General features: G+C 45.7%; 3 non-coding genes across 3 annotated transcripts; 1 reads left to right on the forward strand and 2 right to left on the reverse strand.

The window, feature by feature from the left end:
* Nucleotides 1-10,048: 10,048 nt before the first annotated feature.
* trnak-cuu (transfer RNA lysine (anticodon CUU)) lies at nucleotides 10,049-10,121 on the reverse strand. The gene has a single exon. It is a non-coding gene; the product is annotated as a tRNA-Lys (tRNA).
* Nucleotides 10,122-14,896: 4,775 nt separating this feature from the next.
* On the forward strand, nucleotides 14,897-14,987 carry trnap-agg (transfer RNA proline (anticodon AGG)). The gene is given in 2 exon segments: nucleotides 14,897-14,932; nucleotides 14,952-14,987. It is a non-coding gene; the product is annotated as a tRNA-Pro (tRNA).
* Nucleotides 14,988-17,682: 2,695 nt separating this feature from the next.
* trnap-agg (transfer RNA proline (anticodon AGG)) lies at nucleotides 17,683-17,773 on the reverse strand. Its single transcript is given in 2 exon segments — nucleotides 17,683-17,718; nucleotides 17,738-17,773. It is a non-coding gene; the product is annotated as a tRNA-Pro (tRNA).
* Nucleotides 17,774-19,106: the final 1,333 nt, after the last annotated feature.

The following is a 19,106-nucleotide window of genomic DNA, read 5'->3' on the forward strand; positions in this document are numbered from 1 at the left end:
TGAACCACAGTGAAGATCTGTCACCGGCAGACTCACGGTTCCACGATGGAGAGAGAACAGTTGCATTTCAGAGAGCTCAGTTACACAGCAGGATATACATTTACAAACAGGGCCTTCTCCACCTCAGCACCTTTTCTGTGTCATTGTGTGTGTCCTGATAGTCTCTTCCTGCTTTTCTGTGTGTCTTTCTCTGTCTGTTACAGCCGTGCTGATGTTACGTATTAATCTCACTTTTCCCAAACAATAATTATGATTGATAGATACAGACAGATTTCCACACTGACATTCAGTACCAATGTCTAATAGAGACTGAAACCCACCCTCACATACAGTCCCAGACATTGACTCATAATGAAGGAATTCTGCTCTCACAACCTGTTCCAGAGACTGAGGTGCAGAGTGTTCCCTCCACTCGCGAACACTACCTGTGATTTACAGATACAGAACAAATCTCAGTCAGGTGAGTAGCAGAGTTTGATGGGTACCACATGGATTCCACAATCACCTTCTCTGCGCCAGATAATCAGATGCAGTGACACGCGGTGCCTGTGTTGTTTTAACAAGAGTTTTACAGAAGAACCAGAACACATTTACACAATACCAGGGTATAAGACGTAGGAGCAGAAGTAAGCCATTCAGCCCATCGAATATGCTCCGTATTTTAATGAGATTATGATTGATCTGATATATGGCGTGTTATGACCTCATACGGTGGCACGTTGTCACAGTGGTTACCTCACAGCGCCTGCGATCCGGGTTCAATTCCAGCCTTTGGTCACTGACTGTGTGGAGTTTGCACTTTCTCTCCGTGTCTGTGTGGGTTTCCTCCGGGTGCTGCGATTTCCTCGCACAGTCCAAATGTGTGCGGGCTAGGTGGACTGTCCATGCTAAATTGCCCCTTAGTGTTCAGAAAGGTGGGTGGTGTTACAGGGATGTGGTGCAGAGATAGGGACGCTGCCACAGGGTCGGTGCAGAGTCGATGGGCAGAATGGCCTCCTTTTACATTTTAATGATTTCATGATAATCCTCATGTCCACTTTCCCGGGTTTTTATATCTAGATTTCATGATGAACCTTTAAAACCAACATTCCAACCAAGCCTCAGGTACCAATAACTCCTCAACGGTCGTTAATTTCCCGACTGTCTATCATTTGGTCAGTCTGAGGAAGTCACGTCCTGGAAATGTCATACATTGATCCAGTTCTAAAGTAAATTAAGTCGCTCTAGTCCCTGATGACCATAGGCTGCTTTCCCCGTTGACGGTGAGATCTGACTGGTGGTGATTTAACCTGAGGATCATAAGACCATAAGACATAGGAGCGGAAGTAAGGCCATTCGGCCCATCGAGTCCACTCCACCAATCAATCATGGCTGATTGCAACTCCATTTACCCGCTCTCTCTCCATAGCCCTTAATTCCTCGAGAAATCAAGAATTTATCAACTTCTGTCTTAAAGACATTCAACGTCCCGGCCTCCACCGCCCTCTGTGGCAATGAATTCCACAGACCCACCACTCTCTGGCTGAAGAAATTTCTCCTCATCTCTGTTCTAAAGTGACTCCCTTTTATTCTAAGGCTGTGCCCCCGGGTCCTAGTCTCCCCTGCTAATGGAAACAACTCCCCTACGTCCACCCTATCTAAGCCATTCATTATCACCATACCCCAGGCGAGGGGCAAGTTTGTGAAGGCTGGGTTTTCGTGATTCCGTTCTATATTTACCGTGTGATCAGAATCTAATTAACCTGGTGTTGTCTCTGTTAATATTGTCTCATGGTAAGGCAAACCTCACCGATTGGATAGACGAGTGATCGTTCTTCAGTTTTGTCATGGACGGACCCGCTGAATATTGAGGCACTTTCTGAAAAATTTACCTTTCTACCAGGAATAGTCTCATCCCAACACAATAATTTATCATTAATCTGCTCCAAGTATACTTTCATGACTCGCTGAAAGAATATACTCTATTTCCTGGAGATACCGGTAACTCAATGATCAGACTATGTCCATCGTGAAGTGTGTGTTCCGATGATCGACGGATTCCTCTGTGAAGCCGGGAGCGTTTGTTTTTGCTGTCAAATGCTGGTTGATTCCAGTCTTTCAGCGGGGGCCTTTCACACGATGTGGAAACATCTTGGACATGATATTGAAGTGTTTCCCATCAGTCCATTCTCAAAAGTCCCTGAATATGCTGGGAATTCGTTTTACTGACAAAATCTGCATTTCTATCATTGACCACCGGGCTGAAATGAAATGAAATGAGATGAAAATCGCTTATTGTCACAAGGAGGCTTCAAATGAAGTTACTGTGGAAAGCCCCTAGTCGCCACAGTCCGGCGCCTGTTCGGGGAGGCTGGTATGGGAATTGAACCATGCTGCTGGCCTGCCTTGGTCTGCTTTCCAAGCCAGTGATTTAGCCCTGTGCTAAACCAACCCGTGAAGACAAAGTGGCGCATATTTTCCATCAATTCATGGATGCAACACGAATTAAGACTTTTTGGCGCATGCATTTGTGGGTTGAGGTGGCCGAGTGGTTAAGGCGTTGGACTGCTAATTCTCTGTGCGTTCGAATCCCATCCTCGTCGATTTTTCATCCGCTAGTTGCTCGGAAGTGGGACTCATTTTTCCAAGATGGGTCTGCAGTAACTGATGTGACAATCCAGTCCAAGTTGTCAGGCCAGATTGCAGCGAGTTGTGTTGGAAAAGCGAGAATTCAAAATTCAGTCTTGTTCTGATTGAGATGAATTGATCGGGTAGTGAGAGAGGAACCACTTTGATTTGATTTATTGTCCCATGAAAATTATTTTTCTGCTACCAAGGGAACATACACATTACATAGATAGTAGACAGAAAAAGTATAATCGACAGAGTACATTGCCAAATGGTACATGGACAAACAGTGATTGGTTACAGTGCGGAACAAGGGGCCATACAAAGCAAACCCATGAGCAAGAGCAGCATAGGGCGTCGTGAATAGTGTTCTTACAGGGAACAGATCAGTATGAGGGAGAGTTGTTGAGGAGTCTAGTAGCTGTGGGAAAGAAGCTGTTCCTATGTCTGGATGTGCGGGTCTTCAGACTTCTGTACCTTCTGCCTGATGGAATAATCAGTAAAAAGGTAAAACCTGGGTGGGAGGGTCTCTGATAATGTTGTCTGCTGTCCTGCGGCAGCGGGAGTTGTAGACAGAATCACTGTGCGGGTGGCAAGCTTGTGTGATACGTTGGGCTGATGTCACCACACTGCAGTTTCTTGCGACCTTGGGCCGAGCAGTTGCGATCCCAAGCTGTGATGCAGCCCGATAGGATGCTCTCTGTGGTACATCTGTTGACGTTTGTGAGAGTCGATGCAGACATGACGAATTTCCTCTCCTTCCATAGGAGGTAGAGACGATGCTGGGCTTTCTAGACTGTTGCATCAACATGAGTGGACCAGGACAGACTGTTGGTGATGGTGACCCCCAGAAATGTAAAGCTATCCACCATCTCCACTTCGCAGCCATTGATGCAGACGGGTGTGTGTGTAGTGCAACGCTTCCTGGCGTCGATGATCAGTTCCTTGATCTTTCCGACATTTAGAGACAGGCTGTTTTAGGTACACTATGCAACCAAGTGATTTATCTACCTCCTGTATCTGATTCGTCATTGTTTGCGATACGACCTACCACAGTGGTATCATCCACAAACTTATAGATTGAGTTGGAGCTAAATCCTGCCACACAGGATGTGCCTCCATATTCAGCGGGTCCGGCCATGACAAGACTGAAGAATGATCACTTGTCTATCCAATCAGTGAGGTTTGCCTCACTGTGAGACAAGATTGTCTAAGAGAACACCAGATAAATTAGATTCAGATCACAGGGTTATACTAGAACTGAATCATGAAAATCCCGCTTTCTCACAATTCCCGTTCCAGCCTCCCCGAACAGACGCCGGAATGTGGTGACTCGGGCTTTTCACAGTAACTTCATTGAAGCCAACTTGTGACAATAAGCGATTATTATTATTATTATTGCTCGTCGCCTGAGGTATGGTGATCCTCAGGTTAAATCACCACCAGTCAGATCTCACCCTCAAAGGGGAAAGCAGCCTATGGTCATCAGTGACTAGAGCGACTTAATTTACTTTAGAACTGGATCAATGTGTGACATTTCCAGGATGTAACTTCCTCAGACTGACCAAATGTTTGACAGCCGGGAAATTAACGACCATTCAGAAGTTACTGGTACCTGGGGCTTGGTTGGAATGTTGGTTTTAAAGTTTCATCATGAAATGTAGAGATGAAAACCCGGGAAAGTGGACATGAGGGTTATCATGAAATCATTCAAATGTAAAAGGAGGCCATTCTGCCCATCGACTCGGCACCGATTCTCTGAAAGAGCCTCTGTGTCCCCACCACATCCCTGTAACACCACCCAACTTTCTGAACACCAAGGAGCAACTTAGCATGGACACTCCACCTAACCCGCACACATTTGGACTGTGCGAGGAAATCGCAGCACCCGGAGGAAACCCACACAGACACGGAGAGAAAGTGCAAACTCCACACAGTCAGTGACCAAAGGCTGGAATTAAACCCGGATCGCTGGCGCTGTGAGGTAACCACTGTGACAACGTGCCACCGTATGAGGTCATAACACGCCATATATCAGATCAAGCATGATCTCATTGCAATACGGAGCATATTCGATGGGCTGAATGGTTTACTTATGCTTCTATATCTTATACCCTGACATTGTGCAATATTCTGCTATTTGTCTCTAAAACCTTGTTAAAACAATGTTTAGCGAGTTGGTCACATCGCAGGTGAAAGGTACTGAAGGAGATAGAAAATGGGTGACCAAAAAACAGAGCAAGAGTCGGAAAGCAGTGCAGGTGTCCCCTGCGGTCATCTCCCTGCAAAACAGATACACCGCTTTGGATACCGTTGAGGGAGATGGCTCACCAGGGGAAGGCAACAGCAGCAAGGTTCATGGCACCGTGGCTGACTCAGCTGCGCAGCCGGGCAGGAAGAAGATTGGCAGGGCTATAGTGATAGGTGACTCAATCGTAAGGGGAATAGACAGGCGGTTCTGCGGACACAATCGAGACTCCAGGATGGTATGTTGCCTCCCTGGTGCAAGGGCAAAGGATGTCTCGGAGTGCCTGCAGGACATTCTGGGGGGGGGGTGGTGAACAGCCAGCTGTCGTGGTGCACATAAGCACTGATGATATAGGTTAAAAAAACGGGGTGAGGTCCTACAAGCACGGTAGCACAAGTGGATAGCACTGTGGCTTCACAGCGCCAGGGTCCCAGGTTCGATTCCCCGCTGGGTCACTGTCTGTGCGGAGTCTGCACGTTCTCCCCGTGTCTGCGTGGGTTTCCTCCGGGTGCTCCGGTTTCCTCCCACAGTCCAAAGACGTGCAGGTTAGGTGGATTGGCCATGCTAAAAATTGCCCGTAGTGTCCATAAGGGTTGGGAGGGGTTATTGGGTTGCGGGGATAGGGTGGAAGTGAGGGATTAATGTGGGTCGGTGCAGACTCGATGGGCCGAATGGCCTCCTTCTGCACTGTATGTTCTATGTAAATCTATGTAAGCTGAATTCAGGGAGTTAGGAGTTAAACTTAAAAGTAGGGCCTCAAAGGTAGTAATCTCAGGATTGCTACCAGTGCCACGAGCTAGTCAGAGTAGGAATGTGAGGATAGATAGGATGAATGCGTGGCTCGAGAGATGGTGCAAGAGGGAGGGATTCAAATTCCTGGGGCATTGGAACCGGTTCTGGGGGTGGTAGGACCAGTACAAACCGGACGGTCTGCACCTGGGCAGGGCTGGAATTGATGTCCTAGGGAGAGTGTTCGCTAGAGCTGTTGGGGAGAGTTTAAACTAATGTGGCAGGGGGATGGGAACCGACGCAGGAATTTGGAAGGTAGTAAAACAGGGACAGAAACAAAAGGCAGTAAGGGGGAAAGTGTAAGGCAGAGAAGCCATAGTCAATAATCAAAAAGGGCGACAGTACAAGGTACAGTGACTGAGGGGAGCTCCGTGAATAGGACCAGGAATACTAAAAGGAATAAAACGGGAAGTAAAAACATGAATGGTAAGCGACGCGGCAGGTTGTTACATGACTTTATGGGTTCAACCACAAGGAAAATCAGGAGAAAGGTTAAGAGGAAATATAACTTAGGAGAGGTTACTGATCGACGTGTTAAGATTCAGAACAGAGGTAAAAAAGCCAACATAAGTGTACTTTACCTGAATGCTCGTAATAATCAGAATAAGGTAAATGAGATGGTGGTGCAAATCATCGTGAATGACTATGATTTAGTGGCCATTACTGAAACATGGTTAAAGGATGGTGTCGGCTGGGAGTTAAATATCCGAGTAAATCAAACTATACGGAAGGGCAGAGTGGTTGGTAAGTGAGGTGGTGTAGCTCTGTTATTTAAGGATGACATCTGGGCAATAGTAAAGGATGACATCGGTGCTATGGAGGATAAGGTTGAATCCATTTGGGTGGAAATCAGGAATAGTAAGGCAAAAAAGTAACTGATAGGAGTCATCTATAGGCCAACAAATAGTAACATTCTGGTGGGGCAGGCAATAAACAAAGAAATAACTGATGCATGTAGAAATTGTACAGCAGTTAACATGGGGGATTTTAATCTACATGTCGATTGGTTTAACCAGGTCGGTCAAGGCAGCCTTGACGAGGAGTTCATAGAATGTATCCACGACAGTTTCGTAGAACAGTATGTAATGGAACCTACGAGTGAACAAGCGGTCGTAGATCTGGTCCAGTGTAATGAGACAGGATTGATTCAGGATCTCATAGTTAGGGATCCTCTCGGAAGGAGCGATCACAATACGGTGGAATTTAAAATACAGATGGAGACTGAGAAAGTAAAATCAAACACGAGTGTTTTGTGCTGATAGAAAGGAGTTTACAGTGGGATGAGAGAAGAACTAGCTAAGGTAGACTGGGAGCAAAGACTTTATGGTGAAACAGTTGAGGAACAGTGGACAACCCTACAAGCGATTTTTCACAGTGCTCAGCAAAGGTATATACCAACAAAAAGGAAGGACGGTAGAAAGAGGGAAAATCGACCGTGGATATCTAAGGAAATAAGGGAGAGTATCAAATTGAAGGAAAAAGCATACAAAGTAGCAAAGATTAGTGGGAGACTAGAGGACTGGGAAATCTTTAGCGGGCAACAGAAAGCTACTAAAAAAGCTATAAAGAATAGTAAAATAGATTATGAGAGTAAACTTGCTCAGAATATAAAAACAGAGAGTAAAATTTTCTACAAATATATTTTAAAATAAATAGTGACTAAGGTAAACATTGGTCCTTTAGAGGATGAGAAGGGAGATTTAATAATGTGAGATGAGGAAATGGCTGAGTAACTGAACAGGTTTTTTGGGTCGGTCTTCACAGTGGAAGACACAAATAACATGCCAGTGACTGATGTAAATGAGGCTATGACAGGTGAGGACCTTGAGAGGATTGTTATCAATAAGGTAGTAGTGATGGGCAAGCTAATGGGGCTAAAGGTAGACAAGTCTCCTGGACCTGATGGAATGCATCCCAGAGTGCTAAAAGAGATGGCTAGGGAAATTGCAAATGCACTTGTGATAATTTACCAAAATTCACTAGACTCTGGGGTGGTCCCGGCGGATTGGAAATTAGCAAACGTGACACCACTGTTTAAAAAAGGAGGGAGGCAGAAAGCGGGTAATTATAGGCCAGTGAGCTTAACTTCGGTAGTAGGGAAGATGCTGGAATCTATCGTCAAGGAAGAAATAGCGAGGCATCTGGATGAAAATTGTCCCATTGGGCAGACGCAGCATGGGTTCATAAAGGGCAGGTCGTGTCTAACTAATTTAGTGGAATTTTTTGAGGACATTACCAGTGCGGTAGATAACGGGGAGCCAATGGATGTGGTATATCTGGGTTTCCAGAAAGCCTTTGACAAGGTGCCACACAAATGGTTGCTGCATAAGATAAACATGCATGGCATTAAGGGGAAAGTATTAGCATGGATAGAGGATTGGTTAGTTAATAGAAAGCAAAGAGTGGGGATTAATGGATGTTTCTCTGGTTGGCAATCAGTAGCTAGTGGTGTCCCTCAGGGATAAGTGTTGGGCCCACAATTGTTCACAATTTACAGAGGTGATTTGGAGTTGGGGACCAAGGGCGATGTGTCCAAGTGTACAGACGACACTAAGATGAGTGGAAAAGCAAAAAGTGCAGAGGATACTGTAAGTCTGCAGAGCGATTTGGATAGGCTAAGTGAATGGGCTAGGGTCTGGCAGATGGAATACAATATTGACAAATGTGAGGATATCCATTTTGGTAGGAATAACAGCAAAAGGCATTATTATTTAAATGATAAAATATTAAAACATGCTGCTGTGCAGAGAGAACTGGGTGTGCTAGTGCATGAGTCACAAAAAGTTGGTTTACAGGTGCAACAGGTGATTAAGAAGGCAAATGGAATTTTGTCCTTCATTGCTAGAGGGATGGAGTTTAAGACTAGGGAGGTTATGCTGCAATTGTATAAGGTGTTAGTGAGGCCACACATGGAGTAGTGTGTTCAGTTTTGGTCTCCTTACTTGAGAAAGGACATACTGGCACTGGAGGGTGTGCAGAGGAGATTCACTAGGTTAATCCCAGAGCTGAAGGGGTTGGATTACGAGGAGAGGTTGAGTAGACTGGGGCTGTACTCGTTGGAATTTAGAAGGATGAGGGAGGATCTTATTGAAACATATAAAGATTATGAAGGGAATAGATAGGATAGATGCGGGCAGGTTGTTTCCACTGGCAGGCGAAAGCAGAACTAGGGGGCATAGCCTCAAAATAAGGGGAAGTAGATTTAGGACTGAGTTTAGGAGGAACTTCTTCACCCAAAGGGTTGTGTATCTATGGAATTCCTTGCCCAGTGAAGCAGTAGAGGCCCCTTCATTAAATGTTTTTAAGATAAAGATAGATAGTTTTTTGAAGAATAAAGGGATTAAGGGTTATGGTGTTAGGGCCGGAAAGTGGAGCTGAGTCCACAAAAGATCAGCCATGATCTCATTGAATGGTGGAGCAGGCTCGAGGGGCCAGATGGCCTACTCCTGCTCCTAGTTCTTATGTTCTTATCTGGACTACAGACTCCGAGTGCCGACTGCGTCTGGTTATGTGGCGGAGAGAAGGTGATTGTGGAATCCATGTCGTACCCATCAAACTCTGCTACTCACCTGACTGAGATTTGTTCTGGATCTGGAAATCACAGGTAGTGTTCGCGAGTGGAGGGAACACTCTGCAACTCAGTCTGTGGAACAGTTTGTGAGAGCAGGGTTCCTTCAATATGAGTCAATATCTAGTACTGTATGTGAGGGTGGGATTCAGTTTCTATCAAACATTGGTACTGAATGTCAGTGTGGAAATCTTTCTGTATCTATCAATCACAATGTCTGTTTGGGAAAAGTGAGATTAATACGTAACATCAGCACGGCTGTGACAGGCAGAGAAAGACACACAGTAAAGCAGGAAGAGACTATCAGGACACACACACAATGACACACAGAAAAGGTGCCGAGCAAACCAGCAAGATACTGAGATGGAAAAACTGGTTATTTACGAAAATGTGTTTCCTGCTGCACACATATAGGCCCTGTTTGTAAATGTATATCCTGCTGTGTAACCGTGCTCTCTGCTGTGTAAATGAGCTCTCTGCTGTGTACCCGTGCTCTCTGCTGTGTAACTGAGCTCTCTGCTGTGTAACCGTGCTCGCTGCTGTGTAACTGAGCTCTCTGCTGTGTAACTGTTCTCTCTGTCGTGGAACCGTGACTCTGCCTGTGACAGATCTTCACTGTGGTTGTGCCAAATCATTCCCTGTTGTGGAAATATGTCCTCTCTGAAGCAGAACCTTTCTGCGCCATTACTGAGACGAAATTTTAATTCCAGATTTATTAAGTCTTGCCACCAAGGGTTAGTTCAGACCTCTGGATTCCCAGTCCAGCGACATAACCTTGAGTTCCTGTTGTCAAAACAGTTCGTTCAGCATCAATATTTTCAGATAATAATGTAGACCGCCCAACGTGGGGCTCGAACCCACGACCCTGGGATTAAGAGTCCCATGCTCTACCGACTGAGCTAGCCGGGCTGATGCTGTACTAACTATTAAACTTCTTCCTGTCGAGAGTCGCTGCGGTGCTCATTCGTAGGGTTAGTCTTGACTCGTTTACATAGATTACATAGATTACATAGAACATACAGTGCAGAAGGAGGCCATTCGGCCCATCGAGTCTGCACCGACCCACATTAATCCCTCACTTCCACCCAATAACCCCTCCCAACCCTTATGGACACTACGGGTAATTTAGCATGGCCAATCCACCTAACCTGCACGTCTTTGGACTGTGGGAGGAAACCGGAGCACCCGGAGGAAACCCACGCCGAATGGCCTCCTTCTGAGCTGGATATTCTACGAATTTATGATCCAAGGATGTTGATGCGGTGGAGTCCTTCTGCCACACTCCTGACACCATGTAGAAATCTTGGTCTCTCCATGACTGGCGACCAAGGATTTGGAATAAAAATAACTGACTTAATAGTTGTGCAGCTGCTCCTGGCTTGTGCTCTGACCGCGATCCGGGGAACTGCCGGAATCCCGACACGTGATCATGTTAGTTGCGTCATCAGATCATCATGTATTCTATCGACCAAATTACTAGTGAATGACACATTGGACGCACCTGCGATGGCCGAGTGGTTGGGCTTAAACTCCAGTGTGGTTTTCCCGCGCAGGTTCGAGCCCTGCTCGCAGCGACTTTGATACCGGAATGTTTGTTCAACTCCTCCCACAAGCCGCTGACTCCGGACTGAATCGGAATTCCGATTGGCTGTAAATAAACGGTTGGAACGTTCTTCGAGTTCAGTCCGATATGTAACATTTTTTTGGGAAACTGAACAAAATATAAAGATGGAAACGTGATTTGCTTTCATTCAGCTGAATGTATTTCTGGGTAAAAAGATCGTGGTAGAAATGGAACATATTTTATCTCTCTATCTGTTTCTTTGTTTCTTTCTCTCTCCCTCACTCACTGTTTTTGTGCTTCTCCGGGGACTGATTGGATACACAGTGAAACTCAGCCCCATCTCACCCCAACTCTTTTGGACGAATACGTCCTGGTGATGGACGGTCCTGAATCAGTGGAAGAATCGACAAACTATTCCATTCTTGGCTCTGTGAGAAGTTCCATTCCTGGTTGTGAGGTGGTTCTGGGATAAAGGGATCGAGAGAGAACGAGGTGACTGCAGTCTGACTCTTACTCTGAAAACCAGTTAGTGCGCCCTTGTAGAAAGTGGATGTGTCTGAGAACAGGAGGAAAGCAGATCATGGGCCTGTGATTGATTTTATTGAGCCGGACATTGAAAAGTGAAGCAAACTTTTAACCAGTCAGCGCCTGTCTGAGAGCTCGGAAGGAATTACGGCTGACATTGAGACAGTTCAGAGTGAATTTTTACAGCAAATCGAATCTTCAAGAGGTGTTGGTATATTGATTTCAGAGAGAATGTCATAATACCTTAGAAGATCAGTTGCGCTTGTTTTTGTTTTGTTCGGTAATTTGGGGAATCTATTTGGAGCGGGTGCAGTTGGTCAATATCTGTGCCTCTTGCTTGTCCAGCTGCCCGTGCAACAGCAGCTCCATTCCTATCCAGATGTGTGGACACAAACGGCAAACCCACATTATTGTATCCCGGCGGAGGTTCTAAACCCGCTCGCAGCGGCTCTGCTCCGGAATATTTACTCAGCTCCATAAACAAACCACTGACCACACAAAAGACCGGGGCTCCCTTTGCCTCTCATTGATGGTTTTCACCCAATTTGGCTGTTTAAGGAATGAAAGCAAAAATTTATCGCGTCTGGTAATCAGCATTTTTAAATAAACTACACTAAACGTATAAAACAATACTTTATAAATGATAATTAACCAATATTAATCAATATTAATAATGTTTCCTGCAACGATTGGAAGGAAAAGCCCATCCCATCAGATCAGGATATGTTGGGAATGGACCGGAGTGAAACATTCCCAGACCATGTCCAACATGTTTCTCCTCAGCATGAAAACTCCCCGCGGAAAGACTGAAACAGACACTCATTTGATCACATCATGATTAACATCACTCACACCTTAACCATGAGACCCCTGGGGAAGTCATGATGGCTTCGAATTTCTCCTAAAATGCCAACTGAACCCACTGACTGGCAGAATTACATAAGCACGATATTGCCGACGCGCAACCACAGGCCGACTTGTCGAGTGGTGAAATCTGACATCACTGCTTCTGATCATCACCAGAACAGAGAGATAAATGTCACATTGTTCATTCACATTTCTGATTTATGATTGTGGGGAAACTGATGGGCTTTGGGACGCAATTAAAAGTTATTTTAACTGAGATGAAATCAGCGGCTGGCTCGTTGGTCTGGGGAGACCTGAGCCACACACAGCAGCAGAGACTGCAGATAGAGAATGACTCGAATATTCACATGTCACACCAGAGAACACATCGGAGAACACTTCAGCAGTCAAGGGCATTCAGCCTCTGATCTCCGGGTAAGCGTGACAACAGAATCGCCGAGCAGAAACTTGTAGCCAAGTTCCGCACACATGAGTACGGCCTCAACCGGGACCTTGGATTCATGACGCATTACATTCGCCCCGCACCATCTGGCCTGGGATTGCGGAATCCTGCCAACTGTCCCGGCTTGAGACAATTCCCACCTCTTTAACCAGGGGTTACCCCTATCTCTGGATCTGTAAAGATTTAATTACCTGCAAATGCTCGCATTCAAAACATTTTCTTGCATCTTTGAATTTGTAAATATATATGTTTCTGGAACATACCTCTTCATACACCTGAGGAAGGAGCAGTGCTCCGAAAGCTAGTGTTTGAAACACACCTGTTGGACTTTAACCTGGTGTTGTCAGACTTCTTACTGTGCACATCAGAGACTGAGAGGTAAAGATTCATTCACCACCCAAATGCCTATATGCCCCCCCCAACGGACACACAAGCGCAATGCCACTGAAAGTGTTGTCATGATTCTGATATGCAGACGTTTTAACGGAAACTGGCAAACAACAGAATGATTTTATCCACTCAATAACAATATCAGAGATTGATCATTACAGATTTAGTTCCACTTCACACAGAATTTCAGAGAATGAAAGATACTGAATGAATGACAGACTCTCATACAGTCCCAGAGACTCTCTCAAAGCGATTTAACTGAATCCCAAAGACAGATTGTTACAGTAGATGTGCAACAATCCTAGGAATTACCGGAATATTAAAAATATGGAATGAATCTGACTCTGTCATACAGTGTCAGAGACTGAAATATACATGAATTATATTTCAAAATTGATCGCATTTAGCAGGGTGGTAGTGTCAAATAACCCAATGGAGCGAATCCTCAATGTGAAGATGGGGCCTTGTCTCCACAAGGACTGTGCAATGGTCACTCTGAACATATAGAGTATGGGACACGGAGTTCCACAGACTGAATCCTACTTTCCACACAACACCACTGACCGGATTGGATTGGATTGGATTTGTTTATTGTCACGTGTACCGAGGTACAGTGAAAAGTATTTTTCTGCGAGCAGCTCAACAGATCATTAAGTACATGAGAAGAAAAGGGAATAAAAGAAAATACATAATAGGGCAACACAACATATACAATGTAACTACAAAAGCACTGGCATCGGATGAAGCATACAGGGTGTAGTGTTAATGAGGTCAGTCCATAAGAGAGTCATTTAGGAGTCTGGTGACAGTGGGGAAGAAGCTGTTTTTGAGTCTATTCATGCGTGTTCTCAGACTTCTGTATCTCCTGCCCGATGGAAGAAGTTGGAAGAGTGAGAAAGCTGGTCGGAGGGATCTTTGATTATGCTGCCTGCTTTCCCCAGGCAACGGGAGGTGTAGATGGAGTCAATGGATAGGAGGCATGTTCGTGTGATGGACTGGGCGGTGCTCACGACTCTCTGAAGTTTCTTGCGGTCCTGGGTCGAGCAGCTGCCATACCAGGTTGTGATGCAGCAGCTAGGATGCTTTCTTTGGTGCATCTGTAAAAGTTGGTAAGGGTTAATGTGGACATGCCGAATTTCCTTAGTTTCCTGAGCAAGTATAGACGCTGTTGAGCGTTCTTGGTAGTAGCATCGAAGTTGGTGGACCAGGACAGATTTTTGGAGATGTGCACCCCTAGGAATTTGAAACTGCTAACCATCTCCACCTCGGCCCTGTTGATGCTGACAGGGGTGTGTACAGTACTTTCCTTCCTGAAGTCAATGACCAGCTCTTTAGTTTTGCTGGCATTGAGGGAGAAATTGTTGTTGCCACACCACTCCACTCAGTTCTCTATCTCCCGCCTGCATTCTGACTCGTCGTTATTCGAGGTCCGGCCCACTATGGTCGTATCGTCAGCAAACTTGTAGATGGAGTTGGAACCAAGTTTTGCCACATTGTCGTGTGTGTACAGGGTGTAGAGTAGGGGGCTAAGTACACAGCCTTGCAGAGGCCCGGTGTTGAGGACTATTGTGGAGGAGGTGTTGTTGTTCATTCTTACTGATTGTGGTCTGTTGGTCAGAAAATCGAGAATCCAGTTGCAGAGTGGGGAGCCAAGTCCTAGGTTTTGGAGCTTTGATATGAGCTTGGCTGGGATTATGGTGTTGAAGGCGGAGCTGTAGTCAATAAATAGGAGTCTGATGTAGGAGTCCTTGTTTTCGAGATGCTCCAGGGATGAGTGTCGGGCCAGGGAATCAGTTCGGGGCAGCACGGTAGCATAGTTGTTAGCACAATTGAGCTGAGACAATAAGCTTCGGGAGGCAATGATAAGCTGGTTTGAGTGAATCGCAAATGTGATTTGGCTCGTTGGTCTAGGGGTATGATTCTCGCTTAGGGACTACCATTTGCGATAAAATGCGAGAGGTCCCGGGTTCAAATCCCGGACGAGCCCTGTTGTTTTTTTTAAATCACGACGATCATTGAATGAAGTCGGGAGCAGGTTTGCGCCCCAGAGAATATATCAGTGCTGAACACGTGAAGAAACGAACGCATCATTTAAAGACCGTTTCACCATGGTGTAGGACTCTGAATGTATCCTCAAACATGTAAAACAAACGAACGCTTGTGCATCCAGGTAGTTGGCTGAATGCAATGGTTGTATGTAACCCCGATAAATCTTTCATTTATTTGCTGAACAAGAATCTTTCAATCTCCGCCTTAAAAATAATCAATGTCCCGCTTCCGCCGCCTTCTGAGGCAGAGTTCCAAAGTCGCACAACTCTCTACGAGGGAGAAATTTCCCCATCTACGTCCGAAAAGGGTGACATCCGTTTTTTTCACTCCCACAAGCAGTGACATCCTTTCCACGTCCACCTTGTCAAGACCATTCAAAATGTGATGTACTTCAATCAAATCAACTGTCAGTCTTCACATCTCCACTGGAAACAAGTGCAGTCTCTCTAACCTTTCCTCAATAGCAAACCCGCTCAAAGAACAACAAAGAACAGAGAAAAGTACAGCACTGGAACAGGCCCTTCGGCCCGTCAAGCCCGTGCCGACCATGCTGCCTGACCAATGACGAATCTAAAATGTTTTACACTTCCTGGGTCCGTATCCCTCGATTCCCATCCTATTCATGTATTTGTCAAGATGCCGCTTAAATGTCACTATCGTCGTTGCTTCCATCACGTTCTCCAGCAGCGAGTTCCAGGCACCCACTACCCTCTCTGTAAAAAAACTTGCCTTGTACATCTCCTCTGAACCTTGCCCCTCGCACCTTAAACCTATGTAATTGACTAGTAATTGACCCCTCTACCCTGGGGAAAAGCCTCTGTCTATCCACTCTGTCTATGCCCCTCATAATTTTGTAGACCTCTATCAAGTCGCCCCTCAACGTCCGTCATTCCAGTGAGACCAAACCGAGTTTATTCAACCGATCCTCATAGCTGATGCCCTCCATAACAGGCAACATCCTGGTAAATCTCTTCTGCACCCTCTCTAAAGCCTCCACATCCTTCTGGTAGTGTGGCGACCAGAATTGAACACGATACTCCAAGTGTGGCCTAACTAAGGTTCTAGACAGCTGCAACATGACTTGCCAATCTTGTACTCAATTCCCTGGCCAATGAAGGCAAGCATGCCGTATGCCGTCTTGGCTACCTTCTCCACCTGTGTTGCCCTTTTCAGTGACCTGTGGACCTGTAGACATAGATCTCTCTGACTTTCGATACTCTTGAGGGTTCTACCATTTACTGTATATTCCCTACCTGCATTAGACCTTCCAAAATGCATTACCTCACATTTGTCCGGATTAAACTCCATCTGCCATCTCTCCGCCCAAATCTGCAAAAGATCTAAATCCTGCTGTATCCTCTGACAAACCTCATCACTATCCGCAATTCCACCAACCTGTGTGTCATCTGCAAACTTACTAATCAGACCAGTTACATTTTCCTCCAAATCATTTATACACACTACGAACTGCAAAGCTCCCAGCACTGATCACTGTGGAACACCACTAGTCCCAGCCCTCCAATTAGACAAGCACCCTTCCATTGCTACTCTCTGCCTTCTATGATCTAGCCAGTTCTGTATCCATCTTGCAAGCTCACCCCTGATCCCGTGTGACTTCACCTTTTATACTAGTCTACCATGAGGGACCTTGTCAAAGGCCTTACTGAGGTCCATATAGACAACATCCACTGCCCTACCTGCATCAATCATCTTTGTGGCCTCTTCGAAAAACTCTATCAAGTTAGTGAGACACAAAACCATGCTGCCTCTCACTAATACGTCCATTTGCTTCCAAATGGGAGTAGATTCTGTCTCGAAGGATTCTCTCCAGTAATTTCCCTACCACTGACGAAAGGCTCATTCCTGGCACCAATCGAGGAAACCTTCTCTGAACCGTCTCCAACGTATTTACATCGTTCCCTAAATAAGGAAACTAAAACTGCACAGAATTAGCGAAATGTGTAGCTCCTGGAATAAAAGGGACAGTAGCAATATGGATATAAATGTGGTTCAATAATCAGAAACAGAGTATAATGGTCAATAGAGACTTTTCGGACTGGAAGAAGGTTTGTAGTGTTTCACATGGCTCCCTACTGGAACATTTGCTTTCCCTGATATAGAACAATATGCTAGATCATGGTGTACAAAGAACAGTTTCAAAGTTTGGGGATGGTACAAACTTGGAAATTTTGGAAACTGTGCCATGGACAGTCTAGAACTTCAAACGACAAAAGATGATTTTCAGTCTGGAGACGTGTGAGATTATGCATTTTCATAGATTTCATAGAATTTACAGTGCAGAAGGAGGCCATTCGGCCCATCGAGTCTGCACCGGCTCCTGGAAAGAGCACCCCACCCAAGCCCACACCTCCAGCCCATCCCCACAACCCAGTAACCCCATCCAACACTAAGGGCAATTTTGGACACGAAGGACAATTTAACATGGCCAATCCACCTAACCTGCACATCTTTGGACTGTGGGAGGAAACCGGAGCACCCGGAGGAAACCCACGCACACACGGGGAGGACGTGCAGACTCCGCACAGACAGTGACCCAAGCCGGAATCGAACCTGGGACCCTGGAGCTGTGAAGCAATTGTGCTATCCATTATGCTACCGTGCTGCCCCGAACAGGGCTCGTCCGGGATTTGAACCCGGGACCTCTCGCATTTTATCGCAAATGGTAGTCCCTAAGCGAGAATCATACCCCTAGACCAACGAGCCAAGTTTGGTAGGGAAGTATAGAATCATAGAATTTACAGTGCAGAAGGTGGCCATTCGGACCATGGAATCTGCACTGACTCTTCAAAGAGCACCCCCCTGAAGCCAACACCTCCACCCTATCCCCGCACCACAGCAACCCCATCTAACCTAAGGGCAATTTAGCCTGGCCAATCCACCTAAACTGCACATCTTTGGAGTGTGGGAGGAAACCGGAGCACCCGGACGAAACCCACGGAGAACACAGACAGTGATCCAAGCGGGAATCGACCCTGAGACCCGGCGCTGTGAAGCCATAGTGCTAACCACTATGTTACCGTGCTGCCCCTCAACTATTTATGGGATGTAGGAGCAGACAGAGCTGGGTGTATATGTGGATAGATCATTGAAGGTGGACAGGTGGAGAGAGCAGGTAATAAAGCAAATCTTATTCTGGGCTTTATAACGAGTGGAAAACAGAACAAGAGGAAGGAGGTTATGCTGAATCTGTACAAGGCGCCAGTTAGACATCAGATGGAATATTTTGCACAGCTCTGGGAGCCACACTATTGGAAGGCTGTGGACGTATTGGGCAGCGTGCAGAAGAGGTTTACAGGATTGATTCCATTTAGGAGGCTAGATTGGAGATGTTGGGAACGTTCTCCTTGGAGAGGATAAGGCAGAGAGGAGATATGATGGAGATGTTCAAAATCATAATATCAACATATTAACTGACCCACCCTTTACAGCCCTATTCGGTTCATGCAAACATTTCTACAGATACACTATACTCCGAGAGAAGAAACTACTCATTATTTCTGGTATAAATGGGCGGCCACTTACTCTGAGATTATTCCTTCTGGTCCAAGACTCTCCCACATGGTGAACCAGCTTCTCAGCATCTATCCTGTCAAGCCCCGCCCCTGAAAATCTATTAAATCAGTGAATTTGAATGGTGGGATTTATTCCGTGTCCCAAAGATTCGTTCGGGCCTCTGGATTCCCAATCCAGTAACACAATCTTACATCCCTCTGAACAAAAAAACAGTTGATCCAGCTCATTATTAAACATCTTGGGCCAGTGGGCGATGAATGGCAAATAGAGTTTAATTTGGATAAGGGTGATGTGATGCATTTGGGTCGATCAAATCAGGGCAGGACCTACTCAGTTAATGGTAGGGAGTTGGGGAGAGTTACAGAACAAAGAGATTTAGGAGTACAGGTTCACAGCTCCTTGAAGCTGGAGTCGCAAGTGGACAGGGTGGTGAAGAAGCCATTCAGTATGCTAGTTTTTATTGGACAGAATATTGAATACAGGAGTTGGGACGTCTTGCTGGAGTTCATAGATCATAGAATTT

This window comes from Scyliorhinus torazame, chromosome 24, assembly GCF_047496885.1.
Source record: "Scyliorhinus torazame isolate Kashiwa2021f chromosome 24, sScyTor2.1, whole genome shotgun sequence".
NCBI classification, from domain to species: Eukaryota; Metazoa; Chordata; class Chondrichthyes; order Carcharhiniformes; family Scyliorhinidae; genus Scyliorhinus; species Scyliorhinus torazame.